Source organism: Balaenoptera ricei, chromosome 16 (genome assembly GCF_028023285.1).
Source record: "Balaenoptera ricei isolate mBalRic1 chromosome 16, mBalRic1.hap2, whole genome shotgun sequence".
NCBI classification, from domain to species: Eukaryota; Metazoa; Chordata; class Mammalia; order Artiodactyla; family Balaenopteridae; genus Balaenoptera; species Balaenoptera ricei.
In genome coordinates this window covers 58,323,369-58,350,707 of record NC_082654.1, presented here as the reverse complement: position 1 = coordinate 58,350,707, position 27,339 = coordinate 58,323,369, and the positions used below count along the sequence as shown (strand labels likewise).

Genomic DNA, 27,339 nt, shown 5'->3' with positions numbered 1-27,339 from the left:
AAGCAGTATCTGATTTCTTTGAACCAACCACCTTTCTCTGGAAGAAAACACAGGCCCAGTTTGTGTAAGCCACTGGAATTGTATTTTTCTTTTACTTGCAGATGCAGAGAGTTCTAATATAAAACTTGTACCGTGAGCAATTGAACCCTTGTCCTATGTGAGCAGGTAACTTTCCTTTCCCTGCCCCTTATGAGGAAGGTCAAAACAAAAACCCTTGAATGTAAAGTCACACTCAGAGGCCACGGATTTCTCTGCCTCTACGGTCCATGACCTCACAGACAGTCCCTCCCGTAAAGTTCTGCCACTCTGCTTAGACCACTGCCACAGCCTCCCCGATTTTCTTCAGTTCCCTATCCCGGTGCCCTCCCGTCCTCCACACTGAAGCCACAGAGGTCTTTCCAAAAGCAAACGTCCATCCATGTATTCCTGCTGAAGGCAGCAAGCCAGGGCTTGCTCATGAAATCCTGAACTTCTTCACTCTGCTGAGAAGGCTTGCCTTGACTTTCCCCTCTCTATTCTAAGCTCTTCAAACTCAGCTTCAGCCACACTGAACTTAAACATCCCCCCTTCTCACTATTCTAATCCCTCTGCCTGGGTAACTCACTCTCACCCCAGACTTCTCTGCTCCAGACAGACAGACAGACACAGACACACACAGACAGACACACACACACACACACACACACACACACACACACTCCGCTCTAGATTTGTTCGTCCCACCACAGGCTCCCATAGTACTCTACACCAGTATTTGGAGCAGAAAATACAAAATACAAGTAAATATCTTTCCCACAAGATGGTAAGCCACCTAAGGGCAAAGCCTGAGTATATCTTGTTCACTGTTGTGATGCCAATATGGGTATTCTGATCAACTCCTATGCACCCCATTGACGCGGGACGAATCCTCCACCCTAAATAGTAGGTGGCTGAGCACCCAGCACCAGACAGATTATGAGCCATAAATACTCACAGAGAAGGGGAGGAGGACACCTCAGGCCAGGCAGGACCACACAAGGATTGCGCTTGGGAGTAGAGAAAACCGGCAGGGACTGTGGGATTCAGGCTTTGTGGTGAAGAGAGTGAGGTAACCCTTCGTTCACGTGGAGGGATGTGATGGGCTTGTTTGAATAATTTCACGATTTGATGGGTAGGTGAAACCCATTAGGCTGAAGACCAGGTAATGCGCAGCTGATTCTGCTGATCAGGGAACTTGTCAGGGAGGGAGGCTTTCCTGCTGGGCTGGGGAGGTGGGGGCATATCTGGCAAGAACAGGGAAACTCACAGCTAGGCATTTGGGGCCGAAAGAGGCTCAAAGTTGTCAAGGCAGCACTTGAAATTTGAGATTTTACAATACAGAAGAGAGAAAAGGGGAAGAGAGGAAAGGAGGGAGGAAGGAAGAAAATTTCTCTTTATAGTCTGGCCTGACTTAATTCAGTGGTTACTGTGATAGACTATTTCAAGACCAAAAGTTAGGGTGACTTTTCAGTTACCACCTGGAGCACTTATTGATTGGCTGGCCCCAACCCCATTCCTAACCTCCTTTTATCTATTTTCCAGCCAGGTCTGGTCATGTGTCAAAGTGCTGGCCAATGGGACATGTGTAGAATCATGCTGTGGGATTTCCGGGAAAGTTTTTGCTGCTTGATTTAGGCAATATCCTTTTCTCCTTATTCCTCCTACTTTGTTCCTGCTGGAATGTAGATATGATGGCTAGAGCAGCAGCAGCCATCTTGTAGCCACCAGAAATAACCAGGAGAATCATAAAGATGTGCAACATCTCAAATAATTTGCCTTTTATTCATTACTTCTCAGGAAGCTTTTGTATAATTGGGTTTTACATTTTTTCATTTAGGATTTAATCAAGTATTTTTCATATGCCACTCAGTAGTCTTCAATAAGTCTCACATTGTCCACATAGCAAGAATGAAAACAGGAAATGAGAAATGGAGTCATCAGTTGGGAAATCAATAAAGCATAAAGTATGTTGTGTGGTTGCAATCCAGGATGAAGCCATGGACGCTGAGTCGACACTAGGTCCTCTGTTACAGGATGCCTGCCTACAAGGTGGAAGTGGATACAAGAGGACCCTCTTCAGCTAGATAATCTTACTCTTCATTTTTTCTAGCTATTTTTCCAACTTGTGTATAGTGTGAAACTATTTCTATATGAAAAAATAAGTTTTAAAAATTGCTCTTACTGAAGTTGGGGGTAGGGTGGGGTGGGGTGGAACTGGCCCTATATTCTCTGTCCTTCCCTTCCTGCCCCCAGTCGCAGCCCTTGAGAATGTTCAGTGGATGTGAAGGGATCATAGACCATCCCCCATCATTCCTCTGAGCAAAGCAAGGCAAGGGTAATTCACAGTCCTCTGAGAATCTGATGAAATCTACTGACCCTCCTCTTAGAGAAAAAAATGCCCACATCAAACTGCTCACAATTTCAGAGGGTTAAGAATCCCACTTTAAAAACAACAGTGAGGGGCTTGGGCTTCCTGGTTTGCACCTTGGTTAAGAATCCGCCTGCCATTGCAGGGGACATGGGTTCGAGTTCTGGTCTGGGAAGATCCCACATGCTGCGGAGCAACTAAGCCCGTGCGCCACAACTACTGAGCCTGTGCTTCAGAACCCACGAGCCACAACTACTGAGCCTGAGTGCCACAACTAGTGAAGCCTGCATGCCTGGAGCCCGTGCTCTGCAACGAGAAGCCACCACAGTGAGAAGCCCGCACATCGCAACGAAGAGTAGCCCCCGCTAACCGCAACTAGAGAAAGCCCGCATGCAGCAACGAAGACCCAATGCAGCCAAAAATAAAAATAAAAATAATTTATTTAAAAAAATTAAAAATAAAAACAACAGTGAAATTCAGGGGCCATAACTGCCTCTTTCTAATTTCCTTCTGCTACTTTTTTGCTGCTCTTTCTCTGCTACTTTTATCAGTCTGTTCTTTAGAATTATATTCTTGGATCCCAGCTTATGACTGGACATCCAGATGTGCCAAGGGTCTCAGGAAGTGCAGAGGCAGAGTCACTATGGGACATTGTCTTCCTACCAATGAAACTAAAGTGGCTTATATCCAACAAGAGTTAAAGACTAGGGATAAAGAAATTGGGTACACATGACTGTGGATGGCCCCCAACTACGCTGAGTGCCCCATAATTCACATGGGAACTGTCTTTCCCCATCCAGGTGTTGTGAACCTCTGTCCTCACACAACTTCCCTCCAAAGAGTCCCCATGCTCTAGGGGACTCCTCACACTATAGAATATGCCAACTCTCTTTGGGATAGCCATCAGGTACACATCTGTTCCTCTCCTTTCTGGGCTTCATCCTGCTTTCCCCTGCAAGGATTCTATTTATCTTTCATCAAGCCTCACTCTACCTTTGTGAATATGAGCTTTTTCCTGCACTGATCTTCATCTAGACTCAGTCCCCAGCTCCTCACCTACTCATCATCTGGGCTCCTCTGCAATTATATTTCTCCATGGGCAGAGTCAAAGGTAGAGATGCATGGAATAATAGGCCAAGGAAGAAAGGCTACCAAGTGAATCAAAAAGCCAAGACCTAAACTTGATAGAACAGACAATAAGTACTAATTGAGTTCAGAGGAAAGCAGAATTAACAAGGGCTGTGTAAAGCAGGGTAAGGGTCACAGTGATGCCTGGATTTAGGTGAAGCCTTGAAACTGCTAGGCTTTATTTAAGCATTTATAAAGCTTACCATGTGTTAAGCTCTGCACCAAATATCTCACTACACAAGCTCTTTTAATCCTCACAGTATCTCAAGGGAGGAATTATTACTATGCTAATTTTGCAGATGAGGAAACTGAAGCTCAGTATCACAGAGCTGGGATCTGACCCAGGTCCATCTGATGCCAAAGCTTTTTATGGACTCCAGAACATGTGATTGATGGTGCCTGGCACATAGGAACTGCTCTATGAATATTTGTTAAATGGATGAATGCAGTGAGAATTAATGAATGAAGCAGTCATGTGAGAATGAGAAGGCTCATATATCTTGTCATGTGGATTATACATCCATGGTGGAGGGGGGAAGCTTCCATGCAGGAAGTGGTTGGTCAGCTACTGAATCACTGATATTTATTGAGCGCTTACTATGTGCTAAGTGCTTTAACACTTCAGGACAATCCTCTGGAAGTCAACAGAAATATACTGAGCACTAGACACTCTGGCTGGCCCTGTTTTGGGCCCTGAGGGTGGCAAATTATCCTCAGGCATTCTCAGCCCAAATGCAGAAGAAAGACCTGTACTATACTTCACACCACAGATGGGGCTACCTGAGGGTTTAATTTACCTACTCTCCTCACCCTCTACAATCGTGAACAATCCATCAGGAGTTAGATTTCTTTGGCTCTGGAGATGTTAGCGTGGTCCATGGGCTCTGAATATAGTTGGAATCCACACCCCCTTTCCCACTTCTCACAAACTCCTCGTAATAGACTCCCATATAGTGCGAGTAATTTACAGTATAATGAATTTGTTTTATTCTGGTTCAGTCTGGGCATTTCGGCCCCTGGCTGCCTTCCTATTGTTTTATTTACTCCTCAGCCATTCTCATTTTTGTAGCTATTCCCTTTAGCTCTCTTTTTTCTGTAAGGTCATTCTAAGGACAGGATGTTGCCATGGCCAAGATGAGTTGTGAACAAGTGCAAGCCAGGTGCGTGTTGGTGATTCTCTCTCTTCTTTTGGGCTCTCTGAAAACTGGCGCATAAAGAAAAACATCACACGCTCAAGATTTAAAGCCCAAATTCCGATTTTGAGGTTGGTGTCATTCAGATGAATGCCCCTGAGCCCAGGCACAACAGAGCAGTTACTGGGAGAGATAAGGTGATTCAGTGTCATACCTTAGTGAGCTATAACTCACAAGGGGTTGGGGAGACATTTTTGTAACCACTAAGATGTGTAAGGCCAGCCTCAGCCTTATATATTGCTGTTTTCCACAATGGCTGTTTCCTGGAGAATCCATCTCTTTCACCACAGGGTGCTAGGGGCACTGAGCATTAGTCAGTTTGCTCTGCTGGCCTTGTTAACACCTGTGGCAGGACATTAATACAGGATAATAGTAATCACATTGGTGTTAAATATTTGCAGTGTTAGGGCAATAACTTTGAATCTCAACTCACTACATACATTTGATTAATAGGGGTGCTGATGGTGGCACCAAGGAAGATGGACTCCTCAGCCTTCTCATCCAGACAGTATAAACACTCCCGTGCTGAATGCTCCATTTATATGTGAATACAATTAAGATTAGCTTCTAATTATTTCTGGCACATGCTCTTTAATGCCAGAGCCTTTAAGTCACAGCGGTCAAAGGGTAATGCATCATAACAGGTTACAACATCCCCAAGGATTTCTTGATTGACATAAAAATGGGTTTTTTCCTCCAACTGATTGACACTATGGCAGGTGTGAAGTGATGGCCAAGTTTCTAGCTGTCCATTAAAAGATCTTAAATCAAGGAGGATGTGACTTCAATAATTAGCTTCCACATTTGAGGGTTGAGACCAGCTGGGCTATAGATAGTGTTCTTTTAGGAGTTAGGGTACGTCAGGGATTGTGGGACAGTTTTTCAGTTGAGTCTCTTGGTGCAAGCAACTTGAGAAATTGGTTTCCAAAATTTCTGGAATGTCTATGTTATTTTCCTGGAGGAACATAAATTACAATAAAGCAACAGGATGAACTCAAGCTAGGGGTAGGAAATTTGCCAATAAGAAGAGTTAGCCTTTGTCTTTGTAGAAACCCTGTGCAAACAGGTGGGGAAATGTGTTTACCTTCAAATACTGGACCACGTATTTCAACCATTCATTGGTAAAGTGAGCAGATGTTGTGTCTCAGGAACTACAACATACTGTAACCAAATGGGTATATTTGGGAACGGTTGCAGAACTAGCATCCCACTGTGTTCTAAAGCTCTGTGTGCCAGGAGGACAACATTCCCCTGACCTTCCACAACTAGTCTCCCATTCTCCTGCAACTTGATCTATATCACTGCTTTGATTTGGACAAAGGGTCTTCAAATGCATGTTTGTTCACTGGAATGTTGGAAGTTTTGGAGGCAAGAAATCCATGGATCTGAAGTCTGCTGTCCCCTCAAAAACTCCTGGGGAAAAAGGACCTGGATTTTCCTTATGTTTGGGACAAATGAGCCAATAAGAGGAAGGAAGTAGTACGAAGTAAAGATGATTCTAACATCCTGGAAAGGCAAACCATATATTTTGCTTAAAAATTAAATCCAGGCATACCTGTTCAATGTGTACGATTGAGTTAACAGTTCTTAATCTTCTTGCCTTCAAGTTCTCTACCCAGCTAAACTGAATAAAAATTCACAGTGTCTCCTATGCATGCTGATGCTATAATCAAAAGAAAAAAGGCTTTTCAAGGAGCTCACTTTGTAATGAAAGAGTAAGATATAATACATATACCAAATAATGAATCCTTAGTGCTAAAGCACCTGGAAAAATGCATTCACCAAGGGGTGTGGAAGTACACAGAAGGAAAGGATTAATTTCTCAGGAAGAGAGAAATGATCTACAAAGCCAAGAAAGGCTTGATAGAGAAATTGATATTTAAGCTGAGCCTGAAAAATGAGTATGATTGTGCCAGGTAGGAAACAAATGGGAAAGTGGGAAATTCCCAGCAGCATGCCTAAGGTGGTGGCATCATGTGATCTTCACGCACTGGGATATCCCAGCAAGGCAGAGAGGAGAGCAGCAGCGAAGCCTCCAAGGGCACATTCATTTCCTCAGGAACTGCTAGTTGAGAATCTACTATGTTTCAAGCACTGGACTATGCAATAAACACTATGATGATGTTGTTAAAAAAAAAAAAAAAAATTAACGGAAACCTCGATTAAATAGAGTCAGGAGAACAGAGAGGGAGGGAGCCCAACAGGATAAAGAAAGACTCATCTTCTTTCCTGGCAGGGACTCAGTCAATGAAAAGCCATGAACTCTTTGTTTACTACAGCCCTCCCAACTTCCTCCTTCCCTCTATAAAAGAGTTCTCTTTGGGCTTCCCAGGTGGCGCAGTGGTTGAGAGTCTGCCTGCTGATGCAGGGGACACGGGTTCGAGCCCTGGTCCGGGAGGATCCCACATGCCGCGGAGCAACTAGGCCCGTGAGCCACAACTACTGAGACTGCGCGTCTGGAGCCTGTGCTCCGCAACAAGAGAGGCCGCGATAGTGAGAGGCCCGCGCACCGCGATGAAGAGTGGCCCCCGCTCGCCACAACTGGAGAAAGCCCTCGCACAGAAATGAAGAACCAACACAGTCAAAAATAAATAAATAAATAAATGAATTTATGGGAAAAAAAAAAGAGTTCTCTTTCCCTTGCCCTGCAAGGACTTGCACGTGGCTCACCATGGGTGCAGATTCCAAATTGTAATTATTTGCTGATCCTAAATATACTCATCTTTGTTGGAGAAATATCTGGCAGCCTGTCTGTTTTAGGTCAAAATTTTGGTGGCCCATACAAGGACAGGGAAGACCCCCCAAAGGCTCCAGGCTGGTGAGCAAACAGGTACAATATCCACAGCTGAGCCCACTGTTACTCACTGCTTCTCTCACTGCCAACCCTAGAGCTCAAACGTATGTCTTTCTCCCGGATCCAAGCTCATTCCCTCTTTGCATTTGAAGCTCTCCAGACTCTTTTTTTAGGATCTATTTTAAGGTTTTCTCTTTCTGGTTAAGGTCTTGTTCTGTATGCAAGTATTCATTTGGCACTTCAGTCTGATTCTCAGATCAGACTATTTCAGCTGAAGCTGACTGAGAAGCCATCAGCCCATTCCTTCGGAATAGAGGCTGTTCTCTGGAAACTGGCTGAAAAAGTCTTTGACCTGGCTTCTCCAGGACCAAGCTATTTCCTTAGAACTGGCTGGTATTAGCTTGCAGGCTGAGTTGCAAGCTGTTTGAATTGAGCTGTTTGCGGTGTAAGCTGTTTAGGCTGTTTGAAAATTGTTCTTTTACTCTGGAGAAAAATTTCTGAGAAATGGAATTTCAGTTATCTAAATATTTTGAGGGCACCCCTCCTACAGGGACTCTGGCCGATTTTATGTTTAAAAACTGCAGTCTTTCCTCATGTGCATTTCCAACTAAATGGACCAGCCTGACCAAAGGCAATTCAGAATATCAATGGACATTATGGGGAACGTTTGAAATCCCCAAACTTAATTTCCTTAAAACCAAACTGGATTACAATAACTTCAACATTTCCAGAACGGAGTGGTATGCCTATTTTGATTGATAGTTTGAGGCTTCCAAACTTTATCAGGTGCCTGAAATTGCCTCTCTGAAGAATAAGAGTTTAAGATTAACTGAGGCAAACCAACAAAGAAAGATAAGATGCTTCCTGAAACCCCAGACTCTTTTCCTTGGCTTCTTCGCCTCAGATTCTCCCTCCAGCACAATCTTTTTTTTTTTTTTAATTTATTTTTATTTATTTATTTATTATTATTATTTTTTTAACATCTTTATTGGAGTATAATTGCTTTACAATGGTGTGTTAGTTTCTGCTTTATAACAAAGTGAATCAGTTATACATATACATATGTTCCCATATCTCTTCCCTCTTGCATCTCCCTCCCTCCCACCCTCCCTATCCCACCCCTCTAGGTGGTCACAAAGCACCGAGCTGATCTCCCTGCCAGCACAATCTTGTGTCTCTCCCTTGGCTCCATGGCCAGGCTCTGCCGCTAGAGCCATCTTCCTCTTTCCTGCCTATGATGCCTCCTCTATACCCTAAATTCCCCTGTATTAAGTTTCTCACCAGAACTTCCCCTTTTCTCTGAAATTCTTCCCACTACCTATTCCTCTGAACTTGTCAGACCTTATCCCTTTAAACATAAGCCTCCTGAGGCTCCAGAAGCTAAACCCTTTATTTCTTATATTTCCTGGACTGAAGCTGAACTGGGAGCCATAGTCAAAGATTTCCCCAAAGTAACTGAATATTTTCATCTATTTTTTGAGGAACTTAATATAGTCATTCAAACTTAGCAGCCGAGTCTCTCTGACTTATGTTGGCTGGTTCATATGCTTATTGGTGAAGGCCAGGATTAGCATTGGATGAAAAACGCTAACTGGGAAAATCCTGGAAGATCTCTAGAATTACGACCGGGGAGCTCGCTAACTTCCATGACCAGGCCCAGGCAATCATTAGGCAACTTCATCAAGCAATTCCTAGAGCTTTCAAAAGCTTGTTGATCAGAACAAAATTCAGGCTTGCACACAAAAGTCTTGTGAACCTGTTCATGATGATTACAATCAACTGCAGATTATTTTTAAAGAAAATTCGGGTCTTCCTTCAGGTGTTGATTCTACCTGCATAGCTTTTAACTCTATGCTTATTAATGGGCTGAACCGGGACTTTTCTCTTCCATTGAAAAGGACCAGGATGGAACGGCAAACTGTGTCCACTCCAGATTCAGTGAATCTGGCAAAGCAGCTCTCCCACACTCTAGATAAGTCACCAAAATGGAAGACCATCAAAATTCTTAATCGTCAACCCCAGCAGATGAAGGTTCCTAAACAGAACCAAAACCCTTTTAGTTTCTGCTATTATTGCAAAGAGCCAGGACATTGGAAAAGGGACTGTTACAAATCTAAGTGCCTTAGGCACTTTCAACCCTCTAACCAGCCTTTCCAACGCCCTCCCAATTCTAATGACGGGCTCGGAGGAAGTACAGGGGCTCTTCCCAATCTTCCCTCTTAATCAGCTTGGAGAGACATTTCTCCATAGTGGGGATGAATCTACTCCAGTCCTAACTGACACCAGAGCCACACGCCGGGTGCTCAACCCCACTATTATAAAGCAGCCCCTGCCTTGGAGTTCAAAAACAGTTCAAATAGTGAGGATCTCTAATGCAGCTCAAGAGGTTCCTGTCCCTGAGCCTATTCCATTTTGCTTAGACCCTTTAAGAGATACACAATTTTTTCACTTTAGTTCCTCAGCCCCTATGCATGTATTAAGCTGAGACTTCTTAGAGAAGTATCATGCCAGAATTTCTTTCTCTCAAAAGGGGAAGCAATTCTAGAATTTGGCAGTAGTCATCTAATCAGCCAACTAGGTGAATTAAATGACCCTTTGACATGTTTTATTTATTCCATCTTTGATGGTACTAGAGCTGATTCTGAAAACAGTGACCATCTGTCCCTATTGAATCAGCTACCACCTTCCTTATGGGCAAAATCTCCAACTGGTATTGGCAAAATTCACAGTGCACCTCCCGTCAAGATTCAAATAGATCCCTCAAAACTTCTTCCCAGAATTAATCAATACCCAATGAGTAAAGAAGCCTTCAAGGCATAAAGTCCAAAATAGAAGATTACAAGTCTCTAGGCCTCATTGTCCCTTGCACTAGTCCCTGTAACACCCCTATTTTACTGGTGAGAAAACCTATGGCCAAGGGTGGAGATTTGTTGAAGATCTCTGAGCACTAAGCCACACTGTCATCCCTGGACACCCTGTTGTTTCTAACACTCCTGCCTCGCTAGCATCCATTCCCACTGGATGTAAATTCTTTACTATAACTGATCTACGTAGTTCGTAGATAATATTCTTTAATATTTCAGTTGATGAAGCTAGCCAATACCTTTTGCCTTCATTTGAGAAAAAAAAAATTCACCTGGACAGTAATGCCTGAAGGTTTTACTGAGAGTACTTTGTATTTCTCACAAATCCTGAAGGCTGATCTGGATAATATAAAGTTCCCTAGAGGTTCTATTTTGTTGCAATATATGGATGATTTGCTTCTTTGCTCTCCTTCTCAAGCCTTCTCACAGGAAGAGTGTCCGCTTGCTAAAGCTTTTAACCTTAAAGGGACATAAGGTCACCAAAATTTTTTTTCAGTTTTCTGTAACCCGGGTTTGATATTTAGGGCATCTGCTATCAGAATTAGGGATACATCTAGACCCAGATAGACTTCATGATGTCTTAAATTTCCCCAAACCCAAAACTGAGTGCCAACTATGAAGTTTTCTTGGGCTATATGGTTATTGCCAAAATTGGATTCCAAATTTCTCTCTTACGGCCAAACCTCACTATATTTTACTAAGCTATAACAACCCTGACCCAGTTTTATGGGGAAAACTGGACAACATAGCTTTCAAGGCCTTAAAGGAGAGTTTGATGAACCCACATGCCCTTGGGCATCCCAATTATGAGATTCTTTTTCCTTTTGTATATGAAAGGGAAGAGAATGCTCTTGGGGCACTCACCCCAAAACACAGGGACCACCATCAACCCATAGGGTATCACAACCAGTAACTGGACCCTGTGGCACAAGGATACCACCCTTGCCATAGACCAACTATTGCCCTTTTGATTAATACCACCTAGAAAATTGTGGTGAGATCCCCTTTAACTGTTTTTGTATCTCATGCAGTAGAAGCCCTCCTGAATTCTCCTCACACTCAACATTTCTCAGTCAGCCGCCTCACTTCCTATGAAGTCCTTTTGTTAACTACTCCTCACATAATCCTTTTATGTTGTAGTAACCTTAACCCAGTTACTTTTCTCCCCTCCATCATTAACAAAATTCCTCATGACTGCTTAACGCTAACTGATCACCTCCTGACTCCTTGTGATGATTTACAGGAAGCTCCTCTGAGTAAAGTGACTTCTCCTGCTTCTCTGATGGTTCTTATGTAAAAGGTGACAATGGCAAATATTGCGCCAGGTGTGCTATTGCAACTCCTTTTGATGTTGTTAAGGCAGCATCTTTACCTATGGCTACTTCTGCCCAGCAGGCTGAATTATACACTCTTACAAGGGCTTGTAGCCAAGGATAAAACTGCCAATATTTATACAGATAGTAGATATGCTTTTGAAGTAGCTTATGATTTTGGAATATTGTAGAAGCAATGTGACTTCCTTACTTTCAGCAGAAATAAAATTTAATGTGACCCCTATGTTCAGGAATCATTGGATGCAATACTCTACCTGCCACTTTAGCTATTAAGATTCCAGAGCATTCTAAACTTTGACTCTCTGGGAGCTAAAGGAAATCACCTTGGTGATATTTCCTCAAGGAAATACAAGGGACTAACAGCAGCCAAACCTCTGTCATGGTCCAAAGGGATATTTCCTCAAATGATAGCTTTAGAAAACTGGCTAGAGAAGCCAAACAATTGGACCCAGAAAAGGAAAAACAAGAGTGGGAATTCAACAATTGTTGGTTTGATAAAAAGAGAAAGCTCTGGTTTGGACCAAATAACAACCCCGTCCTACTGGAGGCTAAAATTCCCACTTCTCAGCAATGTTGCATGCGTTAAACCATTGGTCTACAGGCAAAATTATAGTATTCATGAATCAATATTGGTGGGGAAACATTAACAAGGCCACAAAAGGTACCTTCCTCACTTGTCCCACTTATCTAAAATACAACACAGGGAAGCTTGTTGGTACTGCTCCCAGACATCTTAAACTGCCTAATGGACCGTTGGAGTTCTGGCAAATGGATTTCATACAATTTCCTCTGTCTCATGGATATAAATATGTTTTAGTCACAGTCTGTTTTCACACTAGACTAAAGACATCCCTTGCAGACAGGCTACTGTGTCTTCTGTGGATAAAGTCCTTATGGAAAAAATTATTTTTACCTATGGAAGTCCTCTTGAACTTCACAGTGATCAAGGAACCCATTTTATTGGGCAGGTACTTGGAAAAGCCTGTACTATTTGCCCAGTTTTACAGCAGTTTTACTGTGCTTACCGCCCTCAATCCTCTGGTTTATTCTACTGCACTAAAGGCATTATTAAGACTATTGGTAAAAATTGTAGAAGCCCTCCAAATACCTTGGCCAAAAGCATTGCCATTGGTCCTTCTGAATCTCAGATTTACCCCTTTTGGAGCTCATAAAATCTCACCCTTTAAGATGGTCATAGGATGCCCAATACAATTGGCTCCTTCTTCTTTTGACTCACAACTTATAGAAGGAGAGATCCTACAACATTATAAAGGTCTAATTGCTTCTATTAAAAATAACCATGCTTTGGGACTTCCCTGGTGGCACAGTGGTTAAGAACCCGCCTGCCAACACAGGGGACATGGGTTCGAGCCCTGGTCCGGGAAGATCCCACATGCCGTGGAGCCACTAAGCCTGTGCACCACAACTACTGAGCCTGCGCTCTAGAGCCCTCAAGCCACAACGACTGAAGCCCACGCACCTAGAGTCTGTGCTCCGCAACAAGAGAAGCCACTGCAATGAGAAGCCCGTGCACCGCAACAAAGAGTAGCCCCCACTCACCCCAACTAGAGAAGGCCAGTGCACAGCAACGAAGACCCAACGCAACCAAAAATAAATAAATAAATAAAACTGATGTTTTAATAAACAAATAAATAAATAAATAACCATGCTTTGGTAAAGCAATCTTTTCACAGTTCACTCCCTAGAGACAAAGACCTTAAGCATCACACCTTACCTCCTGGAGATTTTGTGTATTGGAAAAGATACCTCCAGAAGAACTCGCCTCAACCTTGCTGGAGAGGCCTCTATCAAGTACTGCTAACCAACCCTTATGCCACCAAACTCCAAGGAATATACTCTTGGATTCACATGACACACTTAAAGAAAGCACCAAACCCTGACTGGCCTGCACATCATCTGGTGATCTGAAAGTACAGATTTCCCAGAATTGAAGCACATGACATCTGATGAGACAGCTTTCCCAAGATATCCCGACCAGGCCCCTTGGAACTTGGCCACCAAATCTTTGATGATGATACATAACATTTCAATGATCTCCAACGTCTGTGATAAAAAGTTCTCGAAAGTTCTCCCTCCTACCCCTCCTCGTTACTCAAATGTTACCTCAGTAGGTTTCCAGTCTGTACGCTTTCCCTCCCATGTGAAACACTACACTCAGGCAAGGTCCTTCCTGGCACTGAGGGACAAAAAGCCACAGAAACTGGGAAACCTGACTCCTGATTAGTGATACTTTTAGAGGAAGATCTTGATCGAAAGGGAGAAGTGTAAAAAAATAATAATAATAAACTGAAACCTCAATTAAATAGAGTCAAGAGACCACACTCTCACTCCCTGCGAGGATAGCAGAGCCCAACAGGAAGAAAGAAGATGTCTGGCAAGAACTCAGCCAATGAAAAGCCATGGACGTTTTTGTTTACTATAGCCCTCCCAACTTCCTTTTCCCCTCCATAAAACTGTTCGTTTCCCTTTTCCTTGCCAAGCAAGGACTAGCACATGGCTTGCCATGGTTGCACACTCTAAATTACAATTCTCTGCTGATCTCGAATAAACCCATCTTTGCTGGAGAAGCATCTGGAAGTCTACTTGTTTTAGATCAACAGTGTAGATAGGGTACTGCTGCTTAGCTTTTTCTTTATCCCTTTTTCTTTTTTCTTTTCCATTATCAATGTGACGTTATTATAGGAACTCACTACCATATATTATGTATATACTATATATTATATAATATATACTCTTATGTATATGAGAAAGTAACTTATAAGAAAGTTAAAAGAGTTGGATGGCCTCAACCACCAGAGGGCAGACAACAGAAGCAAGAAAAACTATAATCCTGCAGCCTGTGGACCAAAAACCACAGTTACAGGAAGATAGAGAAGATGAAAAGGCAGAGGGCTATGTACCAGATGAAGGAACAAGAAAAAACCCCAGAAAAACAACTAGATGAAGTGGAGATGGGCAGCCTTCCAGAAAAGGAGTTCAGAATAATGATAGTGAAGATGATCCAGGACCTTGGAATAAGAATGGAGGCAAAGATTGAGAAGATGCAAGAAATGATTAACAAAGACCTAGAGGAATTAAAGAACAAACAAACAGAGATGACCAATACAATAACTGAGATGAAAACTACACTAGAAGGAATCAATAGCAGAATAGCTGAGGCAGAAGAACGGATAAGTGACCTGGAAGACAGAATGATGGAATTCACTGCTGCGGAACAGACTAAAGAAAGAAGAATGAAAAGAAATGAAGACAGCCTGGGAGACCTCTGGGACAACATTAAACGCAACAACATTCGCATTATAGGGGTCCCAGAAGGAGAAGAGAGAGAGAAAGGACCAGAGAAAATATTTGAAGAGATTATAGTCGAAAACTTCCCTAACATGGGAAAGGAAATAGCCAGCCAAGTCCAGGAAGCGCAGAGAGTCCCATACAGGATAAACCCAAGGAGAAACACGCCGAGACACATAGTAATCAAAGTGGCAAAAATTAAAGACAAAGAAAAATTATTGAAAGCAGCAAGGGAAGAATGACAAATAACATACAAGGGAACTCCCATAAGGTTAACAGCTGATTTCTCAGCAGAAACTCTGCAAGCCAGAAGGGAGTGGCATGATATACTTAAAGTGATGAAAGGGAAGAACCTACAACCAAGATTACTCTACCCGGCAAGGATCTCATTTAGATTTGATGGAGAAATCAAAAGCTTTACAGACAAGCAAAAGCTAAGAGAATTCAGCACCACCAAACCAGCTCTACAACAAATGCTAAAGGAACTTCTCTAAGTGGGAAACACAAGAGAAGAAAAGGACCTACAAAAACAAACCCAAAACAATTAAGAAAATGGTCATAGGAACATACATATCGATTATTACCTTAAACGTGAATGGATTAAATGCCCCAACCAAAAGACATAGACTGGCTGAATGGATACAAAAACAAGACCCATATATATGCTGTCTACAAGAGACCCACTTTAGACCTAGGGACACATACAGACTGAAAGTGAGGGGATGGAAAAAGATATTCCATGCAAATGGAAATCAAAAGAAAGCTGGAGTAGCTATACTCATATCAGATAAAATAGACTTTAAAATAAAGAATGTTACAAGAGACAAGGAAGGACACTACATAATGATCCAGGGATCAATCCAAGAAGAAGATATAACAATTATAAATATATATGCACCCAACATAGGAGCACCTCAATACATAAGGCAACTGCTAACAGCTATAAAAGAGGAAATCGACAGTAACACAATAATAGTGGGGGACTTTAACACCTCACTTACACCAATGGACAGATCATCCAAAATTAAAATAAATAAGGAAACAGAAGCTTTAAATGACACAATAGACCAGATAGATTTAATTGATATATATCGGACATTCCATCCAAAAACAGCAGATTACACGTTCTTCTCAAGTGCGCACGGAACATTCTCCAAGATAGATCACATCTTGGGTCACAAATCAAGCCTCAGTAAATTTAAGAAAATTGAAATCATATCAAGCATCTTTTCTGACCACAACGTTATGAGATTAGAAATGAATTACAGGGAAAAAAACGTAAAAAGGACAAACACATGGAGGCTAAACAATACGTTACTAAATAACCAAGAGATCACTGAAGAAATCAAAGAGGAAATCAAAAAATACCTAGAGACAAATGACAATGAAAACACGACGACCCAAAACCTATGGGATGCAGCAAAAGCAGTTCTAAGAGGGAAGTTTATAGCTATACAAGCCTACCTAAAGAAACAAGAAAAAGCTCAAGTAAACAATCTAACCTTACACTTAAAGAAACTAGAGAACGAAGAACAAACAAAACCCAAAGTTAGCAGAAGGAAAGAAATCATAAAGATCAGAGCAGAAATAAATGAAATAGAAACAAAGAAAACAATAGCAAAGATCAATAAAACTAAAAGTTGGTTCTTTGAGAAGATAAACAAAATTGATAAGCCATTAGCCAGACTCATCAAGAAAAAGAGGGAGAGGACTCAAATCAATAAAATCAGAAATGAAAAAGGAGAAGTTACAACAGACACTGCAGAAATACAAAGCATCCTAAGAGACTACTACAAGCAACTTTATGCCAATAAAATGGACAACCTGGAAGAAATGGACAAATTCTTAGAAAGGTATAACCTTCCAAGACTGAACCAGGAAGAAATAGAAAATATGAACAGACCAATCACAAGTAATGAAATTGAAACTGTGATTAAAAATCTTCCAACAAACAAAAGTCCAGGACCAGATGGCTTCACAGGTGAATTCTATCAAACATTTAGAGAAGAGCTAACACCCATCCTTCTCAAACTCTTCCAAAAAATTGCAGAGGAAGGAACACTCCCAAACTCATTCTATGAGGCCACCATCACCCTGATACCAAAAGCAGACAAAGACACTACAAAAAAAGAAAATTACAGACCAATATCACTGATGAATATAGATGCAAAAATCCTCAACAAAATACTAGCAAACAGAATCCAACAACACCTTAAAAGGATCATACACCACGATCAAGTGGGATTTATCCCAGGGATGCAAGGATTCTTCAATATACGCAAATCAATCAATGTGATACACCATATTAACAAATTGAAGAATAAAAACCATATGATCATCTCAATAGATGCAGAAAAAGCTTTTGACAAAATTCAACACCCATTTCTGATAAAAACTCTCCAGAAAGTGGGCATAGAGGGAACCTACCTCAACATAATAAAGGCCATATATGACAAACCCACAGCAAACATCATTCTCAATGGTGAAAAACTGAAAGCATTTCCTCTAAGATCAGGAACGAGACAAGGATGTCCACTCTCACCACTATTATTCAACATAGTTTTGGAAGTCCTAGCCACGGCAATCAGAGAAGAAAAAGAAATAAAAGGAATCCAAATTGGAAAAGAAGAAGTAAAACTGTCACTGTTTGCGGATGACATGATACTATACATAGAGAATCCTAAAACTGCCACCAGAAAACTGCTAGAGCTAATTAATGAATATGGTAAAGTTGCAGGATACAAAATTAATGCACAGAAATCTCTTGCATTCCTATACACTAATGATGAAAAATCTGAAAGAGAAATTATGGAAACACTCCCATTTACCATTGCAACAAAAAGAATAAAATACCTAGGAATAAACCTACCTAGGGAGACAAAAGACCTGTATGCAGAAAACTATAAGACACTGATGAAAGAAATTAAAGATGATACCAACAGATGGAGAGATATACCATGTTCTTGGATTGGAAGAATCAACATTGTGAAAATGAGTATACTACCCAAAGCAATCTACAGATTCAATGCAATCCCTATCAAATTACCAATGGCATTTTTTACGGAGCTAGAACAAATCATCTTAAAATTTGTATGGAGACACAAAAGACCCCGAATAGGCAAAGCAGTCTTGAGGCAAAAAAATGGAGCTGGAGGAATCAGACTCCCTGACTTCAGACTATACTACAAAGCTACAGTAATCAAGACAATATGGTACTGGCACAAAAACAGAAACATAGATCAATGGAACAAGATAGAAAGCCCAGACATTAACCCACGCACCTATGGTCAACTAATCTATGACAAAGGAGGCAAAGATATACAATGGAGAAAAGACAGTCTCTTCAATAAGTGGTGCTGGGAAAACTGGACAGCTACATGTAAAAGAATGAAATTAGAATACTCCCTAACACCATACACAAAAATAAACTCAAAATGGATTAGAGACCTAAATATAAGACTGGACACTATAAAACTCTTAGAGGAAAACATAGGAAGAACACTCTTTGACATAAATCACAGCAAGATCTTTTTTGATCCACCTCCTAGAGTAATGGAAATAAAAACAAAAATAAACAAGTGGGACCTAATGAAACTTCAAAGCTTTTGCACAGCAAAGGAAACCATAAACAAGACGAAAAGACAACCCTCAGAATGGGAGAAAATATTTGCAAATGAATCAACGGACAAAGGATTAATCTCCAAAATATATAAACAGCTCATTCAGCTCAATATCAAAGAAACAAACACCCCAATCCAAAAATGGGCAGAAGACCTAAATAGACATTTCTCCAAAGAAGACATACAGATGGCCACGAAGCACATGAAAAGATGCTCAACATCACTAATTATTAGAGAAATGCAAATCAAAACTACAATGAGGTATCACCTCACTCCTGTTAGAATGGGCATCATCAGAAAATCTACAAACAACAAATGCTGGAGAGGGTGTGGTGAAAAGGGAACCCTCTTGCACTGTTGGTGGGAATGTAAATTGATACAGCCACTATGGAGAACAATATGGAGGTTCCTTAAAAAACTAAAAATAGAATTACCATATGACCCAGCAATCCCACTACTGGGCATATACCCAGAGAAAACCGTAATTCAAAAAGACACATGCACCCGAATGTTCATTGCAGCACTATTTACAATAGCCAGGTCATGGAAGCAACCTAAATGCCCATCAACAGACGAATGGATAAAGAAGTTGTGGTACATATATACAATGGAATATTACTCAGCCATAAAAAGGAACGAAATTGAGTCATTTGTTGAGACGTGGATGGATCTAGAGACTGTCATACAGAGTGAAGTAAGTCAGAAAGAGAAAAACAAATATCGTATATTAATGCATGTATGCGGAACCTAGAAAAATGGTACAGATGAGCCAGTTTGCAGGGCAGAAGTTGAGACACAGATGTAGAGAATGGACATATGGACACCAAGGGGGGAAAACTGCGGTGGGGTGGGATGGTGGTGTGCTGAATTGGGCGATTGGGATTGACATGTATACACTGATGTGTATAAAACTGATGCCTAATAAGAACCTGCAGTATAAAAAAACAAACAAAACAACTAATACTAAACTTTCATTGGGTTATTTGTATGGAAACATGTTAATATAAATGTTTCAGACATTACATGAAATTTCTAAAAATCTTATATTTGTATTTGTATGGAAATATGTATGGAAAAAAAAAAAAAAAGAAAGTTAAAAGAGTTTGCATTTTATAGTAACTTGTGTTACTGTTGCGAAGTAGAAGAGGTGTGCTGAGGTGAGAAAAGGAAATAATTGAGGTTTTTTTAAAAGCAATTTTATATATATTGTATACTTACAATAAATATATATTAATATATTATATGCATTTCCAAACCTCTAATGTTTTTAGTAGTACTAAAGTTCTTGTGTCACAGTACACTTGGTCGTCCCCTCAAGTTTATTTTTAGAACACCAATGTTGAGCACCGATTTGGTATGTGGGTGAAGAACAGAGGAGAAAGGAAAGAAGAGAGGATTTAAAATGGACGTGAAAATTGACAGTAGATAGCCAAGGCCTTTAAATACCATTACTGGTAGGGAATGAAGCACCATTGTGTAAATAGCTGATCTGAGAGGATCACAAAATGACATCTAAGTGTTAGAAATAGAATATTGTCAGTGGATGGCTAGAGGGTGGCCAGAAACAGGAAGGTAGGAAGGGGACCAGTTAGGAGGAAAAGATATATGAATTGTTGAGGACCTTAGCTATGCCAGTGGCTGTGAGAATAGATAGGAGGGGTCAGGATGGAGAAATATTCATTAACTGAGAACTGATTAGATGTGGGAGGTATGGGAGCAGAATGAAGATATCAATATTGATGCTTAGGTTTCTCTCTTAAGCAGAGTCATGAATGTTGTGCTATTACTGACAAAGGAAATCCAAGATGCAGGAGCAACCTGGGGGAATAACATCAAGTGCAGTTCTGGACCAGATGAGTGTGAGGTGTCTGCGGGTGTTTAGGAGAACTACAAAAAGTAGAAAGTTTGGGGAGATGAATACATAACAATTAAGGAACCACTAGATTTTAAATAAAAGGCAGGGAAAGTGTAGGGGAAGAAAAGCCATCGAGGAAAAGACAAATGGTCAGAAAGGTGGGAAGAACTAAGGGAAGGGAAATAATATTTATCTAGTTTCTGTTTTAAACCAGACACTGCTATGTACTTAACCTGTGTTATGGCATTGAATTCTCATAGTAAGCCTAAAAATAATCATATCCCACTTTATACATGTGGCTGAGATGTTCTGAAATACTAATTGACATTTTTCCTACAATATCTTTGTACCCACTAGCCTTTTCCCTTGTGGCATTCATTGATTCATAGAATAAATGTTACGGAAGTAGGAGGAAAAGGCTTTTGGTTTTAAAGAGGCTATGCCTTTAATTTTCAAAAATAAATAGATATAGAGGATCTGAAAACCAAGAGAGTTGTGTCTCTGATTCTCCTTTAGAGCCCTGGGGAGCAGGAAGCCCTGGGTAGGAATGACACCCTGGTGTTCCCAAGCTGATTGGCTACTGGCAGCCTCACAGAGTTCCTGGTGTCCCAACAAGACGCAAGGACAGTAGAAGGATTCAAGATGAGAGTGGCATGGAAGTGGGGAAAGGTCTTAAAGAGCCCCACCAAATTTCTGATAGCCAAAGAAAGCCAGGGAGAAGCAGACTGGCTCCTGGATACCCACAACGGGCATGAAACTAGCTCAGATAGGGGTGGGTCTGATGAGGCCTTGGGTTCATGCATGAGACCTGACTCAGGGGCAACCTGCATGGACTGACAACAAAAGATTGGATGGAAATGGGCATCTCAGCAGATGTCAGTGTGGATAGATCTTGACTAATCCAGGATGAGACATCCTCCCAAACCTTAAAACTATATGAGTCCCCAAGAACAAAGAAAAAACCTTGGGAAAAGAAAAGGGAAATCCCTGAAATGGCTGATATCGAGTATTTGTCCCCTAGCCAAGTGGGGGCTTTAAACATTGGAGAAAAATAAGGTTATATTTCTTGTGCTGCTAAAGTTGTGGTCAAAGATTTGTATCCACAATAATCAGCAAAACAGCATTTAGGAGAAGAGGTTAAGATGATTTTTCAAAGGCCACGCAGGTAGGCAATGATGGAGCTTGTATATAACTGTAGGTCCACCTGGCCCCAGAATCCTTGCTCTTGCTACTATTCCATTTGCAATGCACATTCCCATTTTCTAGACTCGGTCTGGCCAGGAAAAAGTCCCTAACCTTTCCTGCTTTTATTTCCCTGTGGTGCTGAGGGCAAATCGTAGAGTAAGTCAGCTAAGGACCAGACCCAGGTCTTTGTCTGTAAACCTCACATTGTCCCTTCTACTTCAAGAAGCTAGCAACAAAGTCACTACTTCTTCCTTTGACACATGAAGGGAAAGGTTAGAGTTGGGTAAAAACAACATAAGTTTAGGAGGGCAAGAAAGTAAGTTAAAAGCATTTGTATTTTACAGTAATTTTTGTTAGTTTTGCCAAGTAGAAGAGGTCAGCTGAAGTGGGGAAAGGAACGGGTTGAGGTCTTTAAAGCAATTATATAATGCAAGTTTACAGTGTGCCAGGGGCTGTATATTAGTGCTACTCAAAAGCGCAGCCCGTGGACAGATGTCATTAATATCACCTGGAAGCTTGTCAGAACTATGAGTGCCTAGCCTGCATCCCAGATCTATTGAATCAGAATCTCTTGAAAGAGGGCCCAGAAATGTGTATGTTAATAGGCCCCTCAACTGGGTATTATTATGCACACTGAACTTCACCAAGGGCTGCTATAGAAATATGGAAAGCAACTGGTCAGAGATGAGGAAATGGATTATGGAGAAATATGGGCTCAGGTGAGCTTGGAAATCTTAAGCATGTAAAGTAGTCCATGATCGTGGTTATCATAATCTCGACATGAGATTGGAGATAGAATCAAAGAGAAAATGCTATGTTGATCCAGAATATGTGATATTTGCAGGATAGTGAGCAAAAGGTGAAGAAGATGATGAAACTAAGGCATCTAAGAGAGTGCAGCTGATGTGATCGACCCACATTAACAACGCAGGGAGGGTCGAAGAAATCCCAGGATGGAGATGATTAATGGGGAGTCTTATCCAAAGTTAAGGAATTTAAGGATGCTGTGGTGTCTCGATGTCACTTTCTTGCAGTGAATGGCAGGAGAGGTGGAGGGAGATGGTCAGATAAAGGTGTGGAGGTACAAGTAGTTTGCTGAAGTGGAGTAGAGGTAAAAGACCATGTCCTCTTAGCCACAATCGATTCCATACTTTTTCTGATTTAACAAGGAGGTCTGGTCACCAGCAATATGGGGACAAATTGCTGGTAAAACCAGAAAAACCATGCTTTCTGTAACCTCTTTCTTGGTTTTATTCATCCATGTCTCATCAGCCCTCGCCTTCCTCAGATTCTAGTGTTTCCTGAAGGTGAATAAATCTGCAATCCAATTCCGTCTCCCCAACCTGTGAATTAAGATGGAGTTTCAGGATGTACACACACACACAAGCCTTGCTTCTCCATGAAAGATTATCTTTTCTTTTGCTTGTCTAGAGAAATCACTTGACTTCTGTGTCTTGCGTTAGGCCACTGTCCGTAACAACAGTGGTGTCACTTTGATGTGCTCTATGAGGCAGTGGGCACTTTGAAGTTGAAAGATGGAACAGACATGAGTAAATAGTACTCTGAGCATACTGCTATTGTACCATTAGTGCCAGTAATTATTTCGCCGAGTGACACATCTGATAAAAAGTCAGCTACCTTCCTCCGGGAAGTGTCTCAGTAGCTACAGCTAGGGACTTCTGTGTTTTTTTTTTTTTTCTTTTCTTTTTTTTTTTTTTTTTTTTTTTTTTTAATGGGCAAAGCTTGTTAATTCTCTCTTGTTAAGTCTCCATTTCTCTGGGTGGGGGTCGAGGTTTTAGATCCTGGCTTCATGGGAGCTAGCATAGATTCAAGGCTGTTTCCTGGAATGGGACACGTAGTGGCCTTTTGATTGGTCCTTTCCAGGTTTCCTTTTTGCTCAGTTCCCCCTCTGCCTGTCATTATCCTTGACAGCTTTCCTTTTCTGGTTTTGGAAATGCAGATGTGACGGCTTAGAAGCTAACAGCTATGTCTAAAGAAGACTTAGCATTTGATGGGCTGTTTTTTTGATCATCACATATAGCACTGTGTGTATGGCACTGTCTTAAGCAAGGCTACCAATATTAACTCACGCAATCTCCATAATAATGATTGAAGGTAATTATTATCCACACTTTTTCAGACAGGGAAACTGAGGAACAGAGGAGTAACAGAGGCCAACAGCTCATGAATAGCAAAGTAGGATTCAAATCCAGGCAGTTTGGTTACAGATGACCCAGCTGCCTTCCTGGCTGTGCTATGCTCTGTGGACAACGTGACCTGGTGTCAGTAGGGGGAAGGGGGGATGTAGTGTACATAGTGATGAGTTAGAGGGGGTGGAGTTGGGCTTTCTGAGATTTGCACTGAGATTCGTCCTTCAGTGCTTGTTTTGGAAGAACAGTTGCTTTAAATGGCTGACACCAGGACTCTGACTGCTTGAATAGTGACTTCCAATCACAGAGGACCCACTGTGTTTGGGGCCACTACAGCTGGGACTAGGACAGCTAGCTCCTGATTAGAAAATTGTACAGGGGAAAGATCAGATGCACCCATTGATGGGGAGGTAGTTCCAATGCCAGAGATGGAGTGGCTACCCACATGCCATGAGCCTCTGTAACTGAGAAACACTCAGGAGCCGGGGAATATGACCTGAGGCTGGGGGTGGTTGTGTCAGGTGCTGGGAAGAGAGTTGCTGGCAGGTATTCTTTGGAGCTGGCTGCCTAATGGTTGGTTCTGTAGCCACGACTAGTCTGGCTCAGTCCAAATGGGAAAGTTTTCTGAAATCTCTACATCTCTTCTCCAAATCTGACGCCAGAGGTAGTCCAGACTTGTGTGTATTTTCTTTTTTTTTCTACAAAACCTATCATTTAGATAGAATTCCTGCTTTAAGCGAGAGTACCAGGACCTGAGAATTTTGCCCATGCCAATTCCCTGGCATGGGAAAGACTATATGGTCCAATCAGATGGCACATTAATGACAATAATGAAGGCTGAACACTCTTACTCTGTTATGTAGAATTGAGGAAGTGTGCCTTATAAACATTAATAAACAGAAACCTCAATTAGAATCGTCAGGAGGCCAGAAGGGGAAACTCTCATGTCCTATGATGATACAAGAGCCCAACAGAAAGAAGAAATGCTTCTTCTTCTTGCCTGGCAAGAGCTCAGCCAATGAGAGACTGTCACAACTCAACCAATGAAAAGTCACTATACTTCGAACTCTCAATTCCTCCAATGGGCTCTTTGTTTACTATAGCCCTCTCAACTTCCTCTTTCCTTTTTATTTAATTTTTTGGCCACTCCATGCAGCTTGTGGGATCCTAATTCTCCGACCAGGGATTGAACCCTGGGCCCCCTGCATTGGAAGTGCAGGGTCCTAACCACTGGACCACCAGAGAATTCCCCCTCTTCCCCTTTTTAAAAAGCGTTCTTTTTATTTTCACTGGGGACTTGTACTTGACTCGTCATGATTGCAGACCCTGAATTATAATCCTTTGCTGATCCCAAATAAACTCATTTTTGCTGGAGAAATAACTGGCAGTCTATTTGTTTTAGGTCAACAATCTTTAGCCAGATTTCACTATAAATGTGGCAGAATATTTCTACCTCCACACCTCCTTCTTTTCTTTCCCTAGTCCTACTGCTAGCTGGGAATTGGACTTTGGTAAAACTGGCTAAAGGAGTGGATTACCATCTGAAATTTTTAATTTATGTTGAAAATATGGCAAGGCAAAGGTTTATTCGTCTTGTAGGCATTCCAAGTATCAGTTCATTGTAGGTTTTATGCGTGTATCACAATTCCCACTAATTTCTAATATGGATGGAATAGGAGCAATCTAAAGAGTTGAATTTTCAAAAGTGTTACTAAGAAATCTAAGCAAGAAAGTCATTGAGTTACAAGGAGATGGCAAATGTGGAGTCAAAACTACGTAGTGAAAACAAAACAGAGCTGATCCAAATACTTGGTGCATCAAAAAGTGAGCAGACTAAATAGGAAGTATATGAAGAATGTATTACACCCAAAGAGCAGGAAAGTCAGTTTATCATCAGCCTTGGGATCTTGAAGCCGGAGGGGTAGTAAAGGTGGAATAGCTGTGGGGTAAACAAAAATAGTATCTGCCATCCAGTGCTTAGGGGACATCTGAACCCATTCTTTCTTCTTGTGTAAAAGTCTTGTAATTTTCCTACACTTTTGGGCCCTGTTAACCAAAGAGACACCCTCGCCCTCAGATCCAGGGGTGGACGGTTGATCCGGGATAAGGAACATGTATCCTCAGACTTTTCCTGGAACAATCATGAATGACAATTTGCACAGCTGCTCAATTATAAGCCTGGGGCTCCTGTTGGCTGTCTTTTCCATCACAGTTGGGAGAGCTTACCTGATAATAAAGTCAACCCAGAGGAAAGCGGAGTCTAGGGACCCAGAGACAAAATTCTTATGATAGCATTTGAGCATGTGAATCATGCTGCACCTGAAGCCATTACCCTGGACTTCCAGTCTCACAATCAAACAGTTCACTCTTTTTGCTTAAGGTAGTTTAAGTTATATTTCTGTGCTTTGCAACTAATATAAACCTGCATTTACTCCCTTGAGAACATAAGAAGTTTTACACTAAAAGTGTTTTTTTGTTTCTGTCCCATGATCAGGAAGATACACCCGGAATTACTAGGAAAGAAGCATTTAAAGTTCCAGGGGTTGATAAGCAACAGGATATACTGTATAGCACAGGGAATTAGAGCCATTATCTTGTAATAACCTATAACGGAGTATAATCTGCAAAAATACTGAATCACTGTGCTGTACACCTGAAACTCATATAATATTATAAATCAACAATACTTCATTTTTTAAAAAAGTTCCAGGGATTAACAAACTTTCTCTTAAAGTACCAGATAGTAAATATTTTGGGCTTTATGGACCAAGAGGCAAAACTGAGGACATTATATAAATACTTATATAGCCATTTAAAATGTAACCATTTAAAAAAAAATGTGAAAAAAACCCCACATTCTTAGCTCCTCGGCTGTTAAAAAAAAAAAAAGTCAGCTGCCTCAATTTAGCCTGCTGGCCCAAGAAAACAATCACACAACTTACTTTGAACATTCTTTCTGTTTCTGTCTCATAGAAGAAAGCATTCTTTTCATTTTCATCCTTCAAGACAAATATCTCCTTATCAGGGAGCTTCCTATGAGTGCCTTGGCTGGGTCTATGGTTCCTCTTTTGTGCTCATACCCCACCAAGCTTATAACCTTTATTTTATTCCTTCACATATTTTGACATTTTTAAATTGTTAAATTTCAGACATAAAAAAATGATATAAAATATTAAAATAAACACTGGTGTAACGTGTAAAACCGAGCATAACAGTTAATGCAATTCCAATATATTTGAAGCCCATTTTGTATATTTCCCAAAACACGTTTCCTCCCTCTCCTCTCCAAGTAGCTAGTATCCAAAATTCAGTGCCAGCCATTCTTTTGCATTTCATTATAATTTTATACCATCTGCAATTAATCTTATGTATGTGAGCATAACATTGTTAAATATGTTTAAAGCTTTATATAAAATAAATGGATCCTTCTAAAATTTGCTTTTTTCCGTTTTCTTTTTTTTTTCCACCTCAAGATTGTGTCTGTGCATCATCGAGGTTAATTTACATAGCTACAGTTCATT

The 27,339-nt window shown here is 41.1% G+C and overlaps 1 protein-coding gene and 1 non-coding gene across 2 annotated transcripts in view; one reads left to right on the top strand and one right to left on the bottom strand.

The window, feature by feature from the left end:
- The window catches only part of LRMDA (leucine rich melanocyte differentiation associated), a 1,782,822-nt gene that overhangs the window by 1,460,432 nt on the left and 295,051 nt on the right, over window positions 1-27,339 (top strand). The gene's annotated exons all lie outside the window — the stretch shown is intronic.
- On the bottom strand, window positions 24,990-25,063 carry TRNAG-UCC (transfer RNA glycine (anticodon UCC)). The gene has a single exon. It is a non-coding gene; the product is annotated as a tRNA-Gly (tRNA).